Here is a 13,144-nt window from a genome sequence, read left to right as displayed (position 1 = left end):
AATATTTCTGTGTCTTTGTATTAAGAATGACTGGTAAACAATATCTGACATATTTAGATAATTAAGCCGGGTAAAAAGAGGTCTCGAGTCACCAGGGCAAATACACACGCTTTAGTGTCGAGACCGTAGTGAGTCTTCAAAGTACAGCTGATCTTGATGTGAAATACTGCTACAATGAAGCAAGGTTATGCCAGTCGATAACATAAAAGTTCAAAATCTTAAATCTTCTACTCTGTGTACTCATGTTGGTTTAAGCTTTTTCAAATAAAAATCTTGTATTTATTAAAGTAAGAATTATATATATATATATATATATATATATATATATATATATATATATATATATATATATATATATATATATATATATATCATTAAATAATAATTCAAAGCGTCTGGGAAGTCACACCACAAGATAAAACAAAAAAATATTGCTACCTATTTTTTATAGGGTTACAAAATCTGTACATTTAACAGGATTTTACCGTAAAACTTCATGAAATGTGAAACAACGAACTAAACTTGTCATAAAAAAGTCAAATTGTCTGATATTTTAAGAGGCTTGTTGACCATGTTTTGCATGGGGCCTTTCTATTACTTAATTTCCTGGTGTTTTTTGGTTTTTTTTGGTTTTTTTGGGGGGGGGGGGGGTTCTGCATGTCTCTGTATGGTTGCACTACATGGCTTGATTGTGTAGACAAAAAAAACTAACTAAAGCTAATCTATTTAATTTACATTTTTGCAGTCATTGCATTTGTAAATTGTAATTTATGATTATTTAGATCTAAAGTCAAAGCCACTTTCACAAGCTCTTTGTATCACTAAATAATGATTAAGCAATACTTGTAAAAAAAATATAATAATAATAAAAAACATTCAAGCATCCTACTGAGCCTTGGTTTACCAACACTGCTAAATCAAATAGAGTATAAAGAGGGTAAGTCACACCGATAGTCATTCAGTGTGTCCGAGTCACTCAATGGGCAACTGAGCACATTTACAGCTGGTTTTTCAGCATGTTGCCAAGATTCTGGGAAGTAAAAACGGGGAAGAAATGGCTGATAAAACACGGGCGAGAACAGAGGTGGAGGATGACGTTAAGAACTACCCTCTGAAGCACCTTGTCCACGATCTGGCAACCACTCTTGGCGTGGCGAGTCTTTATCGTACAAAGGGATTAGATCGCCCAGTCTAAGAGCCTCCAAGTTATTAGCACCTTCTTATACAAAGTATAACAGCAATCCTAAAGACATTGATTGCAGGGAACAGTTCAAATATGATTTCCTTATAGCTATTAATATGTATGCCTTAAATAGAAGCACACCGCTAAGCAGCTTATGATATTATGAAAAGAATGTTCCCTCAGGGACATAATATGCCAACAGTGACAGTAAGGAGAGATTCGTATTTACCCAGATTGGCTGTACTTACGTCAAGCATTCTCAGAGCTTGTGGGAGGGAACACGGGGCAGTGGCAACAGCTCGGTTTCGATAAGCACTTACCGTGAATAAAAGACAAGCATGAAAGTGAGGTTTAGCCTCTTTAAAGATTCCTCACCAAATGTAGAGGCAGATAGGGCAGGTGCCTTTGGTTCCGGACGTGATTAGCCGTCTGTGGCTCACTGTTCCTGCAGAAACGAGACATTGCAGAGACATTGTCCAAGCTTGTCCAGGTGGGGGACCTGTCATCCCAAACCAGGGCTTAACAGAGCGCCGCTTCGAGCAAGAGATTAGGACCCGAGAATTTAGATTCTTCTCTTTTTTTTCAATGCATGCTTAATCCAAAGAACTGTTTTTTCCTCTTTCCTTTTCTCTCGGTTGCTCTCTCTCTGACATTCTAGACTGTCTTCATGTCATTCTGTTTTAATAATTTCTTTGCTTTATTTTTATCTCCCAATGTTATTCAGATTTTCTTTTTTCCCCCCAGATGAGCCGAGTTTGATTTGTTCTTCATCATGCAGTTTTTCAAGGATAAAAAGGAAGGCTTTCATTGGGTTTTTCTTGGGATTGACTGGCACGGCTGTGGTCTTGACAGATAAATATGCAACAGCAGATCTTCTGTTGCTAGAATGAGCAAGATATGATTGCTGAGCCACACAAAATTCTCAGACACATTCTGAATCTCTATGAAAACACTCCAGTCACTAAACTGTCACATATTTACACTTGTGTAGATGCCGTACCGCTGGAAACAACTAAAGTGCCCAAAGAATCGCTTTGTTATTGAGGTTGTTTCATGACCTTGAGTATGAACTCTTGACTACAACTCAGTAACAACGAGCTATATATTTATATCTTTACAGGCATAACATAACTCAACAGTTGCAACATTTCAATGATATATATATATATATATATATATATATATATATAGAGAGAGAGAGAGAGAGAGAGAGAGAGAGAGAGAGAGAGAGAGAGAGAGAGATGTTTGCCAGTGCTTTCCTCCAACTTTTTGATGCCAAGGATTGTGAAATATGATGACTCCATTGCATTCCCATCTAAAGGCCGTGCTATAATTGTATGTAAGCCCATATATACGACGAGAAAAATATTAAAATATACCAATATGAAAGACAAAACAATTGCTTACAAAATTCAATCATTTGTCTTTTTTATTGTCATTGTACTAAAGAAAATAGCAAAAATATATCTGTAAAATATTTACCTTTAAGTTTTTTTTTTATGATTTCTGACTAGTCTTCAATTCATTCAAAACAGAAAAACATTCAAATTGGTGAAATAAATATTCTATATAAAATATTACATTCACCAAATTTGATTGTTTATTTTAAATGTTTCTGTATTTGAACTTTATTAGCATCTCAATAAATTAAATAGATTTCATTCAGATCTTAATTGCACTACGACCGCCATAAAAACACATTTTGTAAAAGTGTCTCTGTTTAACCGTTAAGCTGTAGTGAATCCAACAAGAATGAGATGGATGGTGCAGAATGAAAGATATAATCACTTTAATAAACAGAGAGAACAATCAAACACTCGAATGGGACATTTCATGTAGTTTTAAAGTAAAATACTATTAAATGTACAGATTTTGGAAGTACACTGTAAAAAAAAAAGTTTTTTTCTTAACCCTTTGATGCACAAGCTATGCAAACCCCTTCTAATGCACAACATGGGTCTAAAAAGACCCGTATTCATTTCCTATGTTATTTCAGTCATGGCTGAGTGTTTCTTTGCTGAATCTTTAAAATATATGTATTGTATCATTTGTTATTCCAGGTATTCATTAAATATCTTGTTTTTGATTTCCACAAATCATTATGTTTATGTTTCCTTTCTAACTTTATAAACAAATACAGTTTTTGTATTTCTACATCAATTTTACATACACGGGTCTAAAATGACCCGTATTCATTTCCTATTTTATTTCAGGTGGCTTTGACAGTTACAGATTTTAAAATTCAAAAGGCGGGGAAAAAAGGACCCTAAACTCTTAACACATAGAACCGTTTCAGCATATGAAGACTTATTCAAGACGATACGGTTCTTAATAGAACTTTTAGGCCTATTACATGTAAATAAGCTTTAAAGGGGCATTCAGCAACTACTTCAACTTAATAAAACCGTTTAGAAATCATTTGTATGGTTTAATATCCTGTTGGAAATAGGAAGTCTCGTGAGAAGCGAGAACGAGCAAGAAACACGAACTGCTTTACGGTAATTCGACATAAACACACATGCCGCCCTCAGTGTGTATGATGTATTACCCACCTTGGTAGACATAGCTCCACACGATAAAGTTGGCCGGCTCCGATAATAACAAATACACATGAGCAGGGTTAGAAAAGGGGAGGAGGGTGCCGCAAGTGAGTTTTTTTACGACATTGATGTGAAATATACGACCCACAGCTGTAGAGGGAGCTCGTTGAGAAAACATGTGACAACAAAAGAGTTTCCACAGCTCTGGGCGAGGATGGAATATTGTGCCCTCCGCCTGAGACAACAGATCCCTCCTCAGAGGAACCTGCCACGGCAGAGCTATCAGGAGTGATATTATGTCTGAAAACCATACTCGGGCCGGCCACATTGGCGCTACCAGAAGTAGACTGATGCCCTCCCGACGGACCCTCTCCAAGGGGAAAAGCATACAGGCGTAGCCACGGCCAAGCCTGTACCATGGCATCCAACCCCAGTGGGGCTGGATGTGTGAGTGTGAGGGAGAACACACTCCCTCAGAGCCCTGAACACAGCCAACATCTCCAGGCAATTTATATGCCAAGAGTGATGATGGTCCTGCCACAGACCCCTGGCAAAGCGGCCTTCCATGACCGCGCCCCAGCCAGTGAGGGAGGCGAAACGGTCTACCGGCGACATGATGCTCCTAACACTGGCCCTTGGGACAGGAACCAAGGTTTCTTCCATATCAATAGAGAACGAAGGCATCTGCGTGTTACTCTGATCATACGGAATGGATTACCCATCGGGGAAAACCCCTTGGCTTTCAGCCACCACTGAAGGGGCCTCATGTGTAGAAGGCCCAGAGGAATTATGTTGGATGCCGCTGCCATGAGGCCCAGCAGTCCTTGAAATTGCTTCACAGTGATGGCCTGGCCTAGCTTTATCCCGGACACCATGGCCAAGATGGACTCGATACACGCGGGAGACATTTGTGCCCGCATAGTAACTGAATTCCATACCACACCCACAAACAGTTTTCTGAGCTGGCTCCAAAACGCTTTTCTTTGTGTTGAGTCTCAATCCCAGGCTCTGAATGTGGCCAAGGACGACATCTCGATGCCGAACTGCCATTTCTCGAGACTGGGCCAGTATGAGCCAGTCGTCGATGCAATTCAGTATACGGATGCACCCGAAGCCTCAGTGGAGCCAGAGCTGCATCCAAACGTGCGGGGAGAGAGTGCTAGGCCGAACGTAAGAACCCGATATTGGTAAGCTTCGCCCCCGAGAGCGAACCTCAGGAACCTCCTGTGACATGGAAGGATGGAGACATGAAAATAGGCGTCTTTTAGATCTATCGTGACAAACCAGTCCCCGGATCTGATTTAATTCACGATAATGGGAACAGTCAGCATCTTGAACCTGAATCTCCTCAGAGAACGATTCAACTGCCTCAAATCTAAAATCGGTCCGCCATCCTTCTTTGGAACTATAAAGTACTGGCTGTAAAACGTTTTGGGTTACGACTGTAACCCTCGTTCCCTGAGAAGGAAACGAGACGCTGAGTCGAGAATCGACACATTGGGGAACGCCTCCAGCGTGACGCGTCTGAAGCCTGTATGGAACTAGTCCAATCTTGATTGGTGTTGCGTCATGACGTCACCCGTGACGTCGCATGTGACGGTGAGCGGAAGCTATAAAAGGGAACCGGATCATAACAATGGCAGCTTTTGATTGGTTGAAGCAAGTTGTTCTCAGGAGCGCTAGAAGTGTGGCCGAGGGACGCAGTGGGTTACAGTCGTATCCAGAGACGTTCCCTTTCGAGGGAACTCGTGCTGCGTCAAGAATCGACACATTGGGGAACGAAATGCCCACTGCGCCACACTGAGAGAGTACGCCCTGGTGTGAAGCAATCTGGCACACTCAAGACGAGAGAACCTGTGAACCCGGTGTAGAGGGCAGATCCAGACTGTAGTGTTTTATGAAAGTGAGGGGGGAGGCCCAGCCTGTGGCATCACAGACCTCTTGAAGGGAAACTCCTGCTAAGAGAGCTTTAGAGGACAGTATTAACTGTTAAGGCAATAGCGGAGCGTCCAACAGAAAAGATTTGTTTCTATCCTTTATACCAGACTAATTCAGCCACAGATGTCCCTCCGTGGCCACCATAGCTGACATAGAGTGGCCCATAATGCGTGCCGTCTCTTTAGTGGCCCGGAGAGACAAACCTGTGACTCTTCTCAACTCTGCAATGTCAGCAGGAGTTGGTCCCTCACCCTCATCTAGATCTTTTAGGAGATCGGCCTGGTATGCCTGCAAAATCGCCATTGAGTGCAGGCAGACACCAGCCTGACCAGCCGCCATATAAGCCCGGCCAACCAGTGCAGAAGTGTCTCTGCACGGTTTGCTGGGCAGCGCCGGGGCTTTAAGTGAAGATGCCGCTTCAGGAGAAAGATAGCTCGCTAAAGCTTCCTCCATCTGCGGCATCTTGCCATAACCCACCTCTCTCGCACCCACCACATTACTATAATCAGGCGCTGAGGTTGCGAACGGTGCTGCAGGAATCTTTCGTCTAGCTTGCTTTGATGAGGATCATCCTGCTTATTTTGTGGCCAGCTGATGTTGAGTCTGGCCACAGCACGCGTCACAACCTCCATCAGCTCCTCATAAGCGGGAACATGAGCCGGCGAGTGTGGCTCATGTTCCTCACTCCCGATGCTGAGCACATCCACTTCCTTGGAAGCGGATAACTCGAGCATTGGGCACTCGTCACGGGCAGCGCAGGCAGTCTTGTTCTCATCCGCAAGATCCTTATGCGATCCCCACGATCTAAGCCGCCGCGCCGCCTCAAGGGACGCGGGACCCGAACCGTGGGGATCGCAAGCATGGCGGTCATCATTAAAGACAGCCAAGCGGGAACGCAGCACTCGTAGAGGGAGTGCTTCACAGTGATCACAGGCAGCCCCCTCGAGAGTCCTCAAAGAGTCGTTTTCAACGACGCAGTGTTGAGTTCCCTACAATAGGGAACAAGTAATTAATTATTTACAGTGAAAAAAACAACTGATATTCTCAGAATTCCCTGCGTGACACTTCACATTTTATGTTATTTCATTTAAATAATTACATTTCTTCTTTGTTTTTGTTATCAGTTATGTACTTTTGGGTTTTGTTTTACATCAACCAAAGCAGACCATTAGCAATTATTCAAAATGCCAGCATCACGTGAGGAATTTTAAAATGGCCATGGAATGAGGAAACTATTCAATTAAATGTTAATATTAAATGCAGTCAGGTACAGCTGCAAGTGCTTTTCATGTAATCTAAACAGCGTCCATTGAGGATTTATCAACCTACACCAGCAAGCCACACTCATGGACAAAAATATGTAGGTGGACAGAAGAAAATTTCCATCAAAATATATGAATATGAGTGAGTTGGCTACCACCTTATCATAATTCATACAGATAGTTTTTAATGTCAGTATGTTCAATAGACAATTAATTACAAAATTTAAATTATGTAAACCAACTTTAAAAGGTAGCTTTTTGTAGGCCTACTTCATGAAATATTAGCAAGTATACATTCATGACTGAGAAAAAGCATAGTGCATATACATAATATATATGTACATATTCATAAATACATGATATATATAGGCTACATAATGTATGGAGAGCACTTACAGACAGCTAGGGGAGTGTGCAGTTCCTTAATGAAACTGTACATAACTTTACTTTAATATTTTAAAAAAAATAGTTGGACCATTGATGACTCTGAAAGAAAACACAGGACCCCACTTTTGCCATAGTAACAAGCATAATTTTAAAGCTACAATACGTAATCTTTTTCACCGCTAGGGGTCGCTAACCTCTTACAATAACAAAGGCGTAGGTTGATGACGTATAAGCGGAATTATGGAACTTGTCATCATGCTTAAGGATCTAATAATGTTTATGGATGAGTGAATCCATTGATGTTTTTAACATGACTGTGAAATGAAGCAGGTCGCGATTACTAATGAGAGACAGATATCAGCGCCACATGCGAGTCCCGCGGATATAAAGGAATAAGGACATTTCATTCTACCGAACTACCCGCAAGTGCTGAATTAATACTCACACAGGTCAGTTTATTAGACTAATGAAACTTGTAAGGTAACGCAGCGCTGTTTCACTTGGTCTACACTATCAAACTAAACTGCATTGAGTATGTTGAAAGTTATAATGTTAGTCTATGTGTTAGTTTGTCTGTATGAGACTAGCAGTAAGCTAGATCAATATTAGATTAACACACTGATCATTTCTAACATTTCATCATGTTGAGCTATATAACATTGATTAGTTTTATGTACATTTGCTCACCAGTCTAATAAAGTACCTCTGTCAAGTCAAAGTTTGTCACGGACTTGGAGCTCTCAGCATCTCGAAAACGCCACGCTGATATTGATCCTCGTTTTAGTTCTCTTTTTGTCCCAAAGTCTGCTTGCCATGGCCCACAACTGCAGGAAATATATCACACTGTGCACGTGATTTTTGGATATTTTATTACAAAAATCTTACATATTGTATAGCTTTAACGAGCACCTGACAGATAAACCATCTTATTTCACAATTGTTTTTAACATTGTGGAAATTTCTGCTAACAGTTTGTTTGATACAATTTAACAACATTAAGTTAAAGGTAAGGAGGGTAAACTTTATCATTCAACTGAACTGTGCACATATATTTTACAAACTTACCTTACGTTCTTATGTCCATGTAAATGCACGTTCTTGAAAAATTTCAGTTTTTTTAGATTATTTACTTTCAGTTATCCGGCAATGTCAATGGTATGGCTCAAAATCCAAAATTATTGCTAGGGACAAAATATTTCAGTAGTCTTTGGAAATTGGTAGGTACATGTCCCTATAATGTTCCTACTAAATTTAATGCCCTTGTGAAATACACATTTTTTTCCCTATCTGTTCTCTTCCTTCTCCTCTTTTCAACATATGCGCAGGAAGCCTTTTGCTAGCAGTCATCACGTAAGAACAGAAATGAATGGAATGCTTTGCCCATTGCTCATTTACCAAAGCAGAGAATGTCAGAAAACATCATTGATATATAGATAGCGTGATTATGAAAACTTCAGAGAGATGCGTCTAAATGAAGTTTAAGAGCCTGGCAAAGGCAAGTAGGAATTTTTGCTGCTCTTCCATGCTCTTAAGCATTGAAGTCTACAGAAATACCTAATGACAAAAAGAGAGAAAACGAGTACCATACATGGACATCTGTAGAAGAAACCTGACGTCCATGCTTGTTTTGGATTTTTCCATGGTTGATCTTGTCTATGTATTGAATTTTATAAATGTTACTAAAAAAAGTAACAGACATTTGCACTAGTAAATGTTATTGTACACATTATTATACTTATGAATCAGTTACATTTACCAAGCACATAGTAGTCTATTAAATGCATGAATACATATTATATGCAAGAAGATAGGAAACGTGAAAAAGGAGCAGTTTCATCAAAGCCTATTAGGTAATTTCAATGCTACCCCCTCAAACAGCTGGTTTGTTGATCCATATGATTTTGTTTTCTGACAGATACCATCGGTAAATGACATACAGTGACTCGCGTATCAAGACTCAATGCATGTGTGGTAATACACCATCAGTAATAGAGAAGAGAGCTTCTCCCCACTCCCTTAACACTTAACTCCATTCAACCCCTGTTTATCAACTTAATTATCCTTCTATCTGCAAGTGAAATACACATGGCCACTTCATGCTCCAAGATATCCCTAAGTAAAAGATGAAAGCAAAGGGTGAAAGGTGTGCAGGCGAGAGAACGTGGGATGGAAAAGAGTCAAAGTGTTTCATTTATAACCAGAAAGAGGCCCTCAGAGAGCATTTATCCATAATGGGGAAATAATGAAGAAAGATTAAAGCCCTCTGGGACATTTCCGTTTTTTTTTCTCTAAATGATCATAACGTACCCCCATTCGTCACAATGGACTCGGAGGGATCTTCAGACACCATTATATAGGCAAAAATGAGCCCTGGCAAAAGGGTGAGTCACTCCGTCAGTTAAATGTAGGCTGTAGCAACACCGGTGAAAGGCTTACCTGGAAATTAAGAGCAGTAGCTTTTGTCTCCCTTGTTTGGTTGTAGAAAACACCAGAATGGGGTCTATTTCCTGAGTGATTTGAGGTGAGTTAGGAGGTTCAATTGAACCTATCATTATGGCAATGATTAGTTTAATGCCAGCAGGTGTGTTCAATGAGGACTTGAATAAGGATATTTGGAGAGCTCTCTACAGCTTAACCCCTGACAGAACTATTTCTGCTCTGAAGAAGCAAGGTCTGCTCAATAGAGGTTTAAGAGCAAGAGAGAACTACCAAATGGTGAAAAAAAGCATAACGCATCAAAATGATAGCATCATATCAGGAGGAGCAGTATAAAGACATTGAGACAATTGGGTGTTTTTTTAATTATTATTAAAATACTACCACGCCTCTTTTTAGTTTTGTTTTATAGTGCTTTTCATAAATGGACTTTGTTTTACTTGTCTCAGTCCTTAAATATAGCCACATGGGCTCGGGAGTACTTTGGAAAATCGTTAACACAGTCTGCCGCTGCATCAATAAATGCTACTTCAATCTCTATTACGCAAGGAGAAAGTTATAAATCAATTCTTTGCAGAGATGTCGCCAAGTTCACCGGGCCCGAGCTCATCTCAGATGGTCCAAAAGACAGTGGAAATGTGTGCTGTGGTCAGATGAGTCCATGTGTTAGCTTGTTTTTGGAAAAAAAACAGACATTAAGTTCACAGTCCCGAAAGGGAGCATCCAGACTTTCATCAGGAACAGGCAGAAAATCAAACATCTGCCATGGTATGGGGGGTGCATCAGTGCAAACTGCATGGGTGACTGTCTGAGGCACCAGTGACGTGGATGTGTATATTGGGATTCTACAGAGACATATATTGCCATTAAGATGACATCTTTCTTGTGAAGTCCATGGTTATTAGGGCACGACAATGCCAGACATCATTCTGCAAGTGATACAATAGAGTGATTTTGTAGGCAGTCTTTACCTGTAGTCCAGATCTATCTCCTATTGAAAATATGGACCATCATGAAAAGGAGAATTAGACCACAGACTGTTGAGAATCGGTCTGGTATCAGGTGAGATCGGGCCAAATTATCCCTTGCAAAACAACGTCTGTATTTATAAACAACAGCATGAACTGTTCCCTCTCAGGGAACTCGAGCTGCGTGAAACGCTGTGGGAACGCCCCTGCGTGAGTGCGTCATGAAGCACGTATGAAATCAGTCCAATGGCGAGACGGAACGTCATAGGCGGGTGATGTCATCGACCAGGAAACTATATAAGCACCCCCAAAACACAAGCGCATCAGCTTCTGAGTAGAGGACTTCACGGGTCCAAAAATTCATGCCCGAACCGGAAGAGACCCGTAATGTGCTACACCGAACCGACCCGGACCCGTCTATTATTTCAAAAGTTGGACCCGGACCCGTGCAGATCCGAGAAATGCCATAAATGTACTGCCCGGACCCGACCTGGACCCGTCTATTATTTGAAAACTGGACCCGAACCCGGCAGGAAGACACAAACCCGACTGGACCCGATTGTCACCTATTATTTCACACAAGTTGCAAAAAATATAACTTTTTGTCTTACCTAATTTTAGTAGCCGTCGTCTCACTTCCTTGTAACGTTACCTGACTGACTGTGATGCATTACAATCCACCGACAAGAAAGTTCTATCCATGTTATTTCTCTCGTTATTCCAAGCTTAATCCACTCATTATTTCAGCTTTAAAAGTCCATTTGATGTCACAGTGATGGATGACAAATGCAACTTTGCACATGTACATTCTGACTCGAGTTAACTCGCATAATAACTTTAACTGTTTGCCCTTTTGAACTATAATAACGATTGCTCGTTCAGTGCCATGGCCGCTGACGTTATTTATTTGCTACCATATCTGTGATCTGCATTGAGTCTGAATCTGACCACCAAAACTTTAAGATTAAACAAGACGGTTCATTTATATTATTATAAAAATGGGAGAAAATGTAAAGCGCGGTTTGGCGGAAGCTCTGTTTGCCATAGAAACATGACACGCGCTTGAGACTGCACATGCGCGCTAGCTGGATGGATCAACCTAAAATATGTTTTTTAACACAATTTGAGCGTCATAGAAAACATTTATGTGACAGTTCACCTCAGATTTTGTTGCTGATTTGAATATTATCAATGTATTACACATGTTAAACAGACCCGGGACCCGAAGTAATAGATTCGGACCCGACCCGGACCCGGCTGATCATTTCAAATATAGACCCGAACCCGTACGGGTCCCGGGTCGACGGGTCTCGGGTGCACTGTGAAGACCTCTACTTCTGAGTCTTCCAAGCGCTCTGTGTAGGAAAAAGTCTGTGTCTCAAGTGTTTTTCTCTGTCCTTAGAAATTGCTAGGCAGGAGTTTTTCATCCCTGCCCACTATATATTACGGGTGGGGACACACACAATCTGTGTGATTTTTGTTTGGGAGTGCTGCATGCCCAGTCAGCTCTCGAGGGAGCTGATTGTGAGCATTGCGAGCGTTTGTCTATAAAAACGCTCCGCTCCCGCCGAGCCCTCTTCGAGGAGAGTGGTTCGGTGCGCGCTCCCCGCGGTTCGGGTCCCGCTGCTGCAGAGGCACAGCGAAGGCTTTAATCGTGGGGATCGCAAATGGATCTATCAGCAGGGATTGAGACGGGCTCTGCCTTATCTCAGCCCTTACCTGGTAGATCCAGTGCCTCAGATCCGGGTACAGAAGCACGCGCTGCGGTTTCTTCCGCCCGGGCTGAGGCATCATCACTAAAATTATCCAGTTCTGAGGATCTGGATGTTGAAAGTATTGATACAGCAGAGACTGGGGACTCGTCACTTCAGTCTCCTGCTAGTGAGGAGCTTATGGAGGTGATCACTAGTGCTGTAGAAAAATTAAGCATCGAGTGGCCAGCTGATAGACAGGAATCTTGTTCAAAGAGTAAACTAGATGAAAGATTTCTGCCCTCTTGTGCTGCACCTCCACGCCGGTGTCTTCCTTTCTTTCCTGACCTCCACACCGAGGTGTCGAGGTCATGGAAAAGACCAGTGTCATCCAGAATATTTAGCCAGCAAACATCTGTTTATTCAAATATTTCTGGGGCTAAGAATTATGGTTATGGGGCGATGCCTAAGGCTGAAGAGACGTTAGCGAGTCATCTATCTCCAGTTACGGCATCGTCATTTAAGACACCGGCATTGCCAACCAAGCCATTAAGAAACACCTTGGCTTTGGTGGGCAAAGCTTACTCGGCGGCAGGTCAAGCGGCAGCGTGCTTAACACTATGTCGGTATTACAAGCCTATCAAGCAGACCTACTAAAAGATATGAGTGAGGGGGATGAAATTAGTGCTGACGTAATTCAAGTATTACGTCAGGCAGCAGATTCAATTCAAATTTATTT

General features: G+C 41.5%; 1 long non-coding RNA gene across 1 annotated transcript in view; it reads right to left on the bottom strand.

Annotated features, from left to right (window-relative positions):
* The window catches only part of LOC143707226 (uncharacterized), a 43,480-nt gene extending 33,666 nt beyond the window's left edge, over nucleotides 1–9,814 (bottom strand). Inside the window, exon 1 of the long non-coding RNA XR_013193113.1 lies at nucleotides 9,747–9,814. This is a non-coding gene — a long non-coding RNA (uncharacterized LOC143707226). The remainder of the gene's footprint in view (nucleotides 1–9,746) is intronic.
* Between the last annotated feature and the right edge of the window lie 3,330 nt (nucleotides 9,815–13,144).

This window comes from Siphateles boraxobius, unplaced genomic scaffold (assembly GCF_051911475.1).
Source record: "Siphateles boraxobius isolate OS27281-9 unplaced genomic scaffold, OSU_SipBor_1 41, whole genome shotgun sequence".
Taxonomy (NCBI): Eukaryota; Metazoa; Chordata; class Actinopteri; order Cypriniformes; family Leuciscidae; genus Siphateles; species Siphateles boraxobius.
Note: the sequence above shows the minus strand (reverse complement) of the source record. Positions and strands in the feature narration are given on the sequence as shown.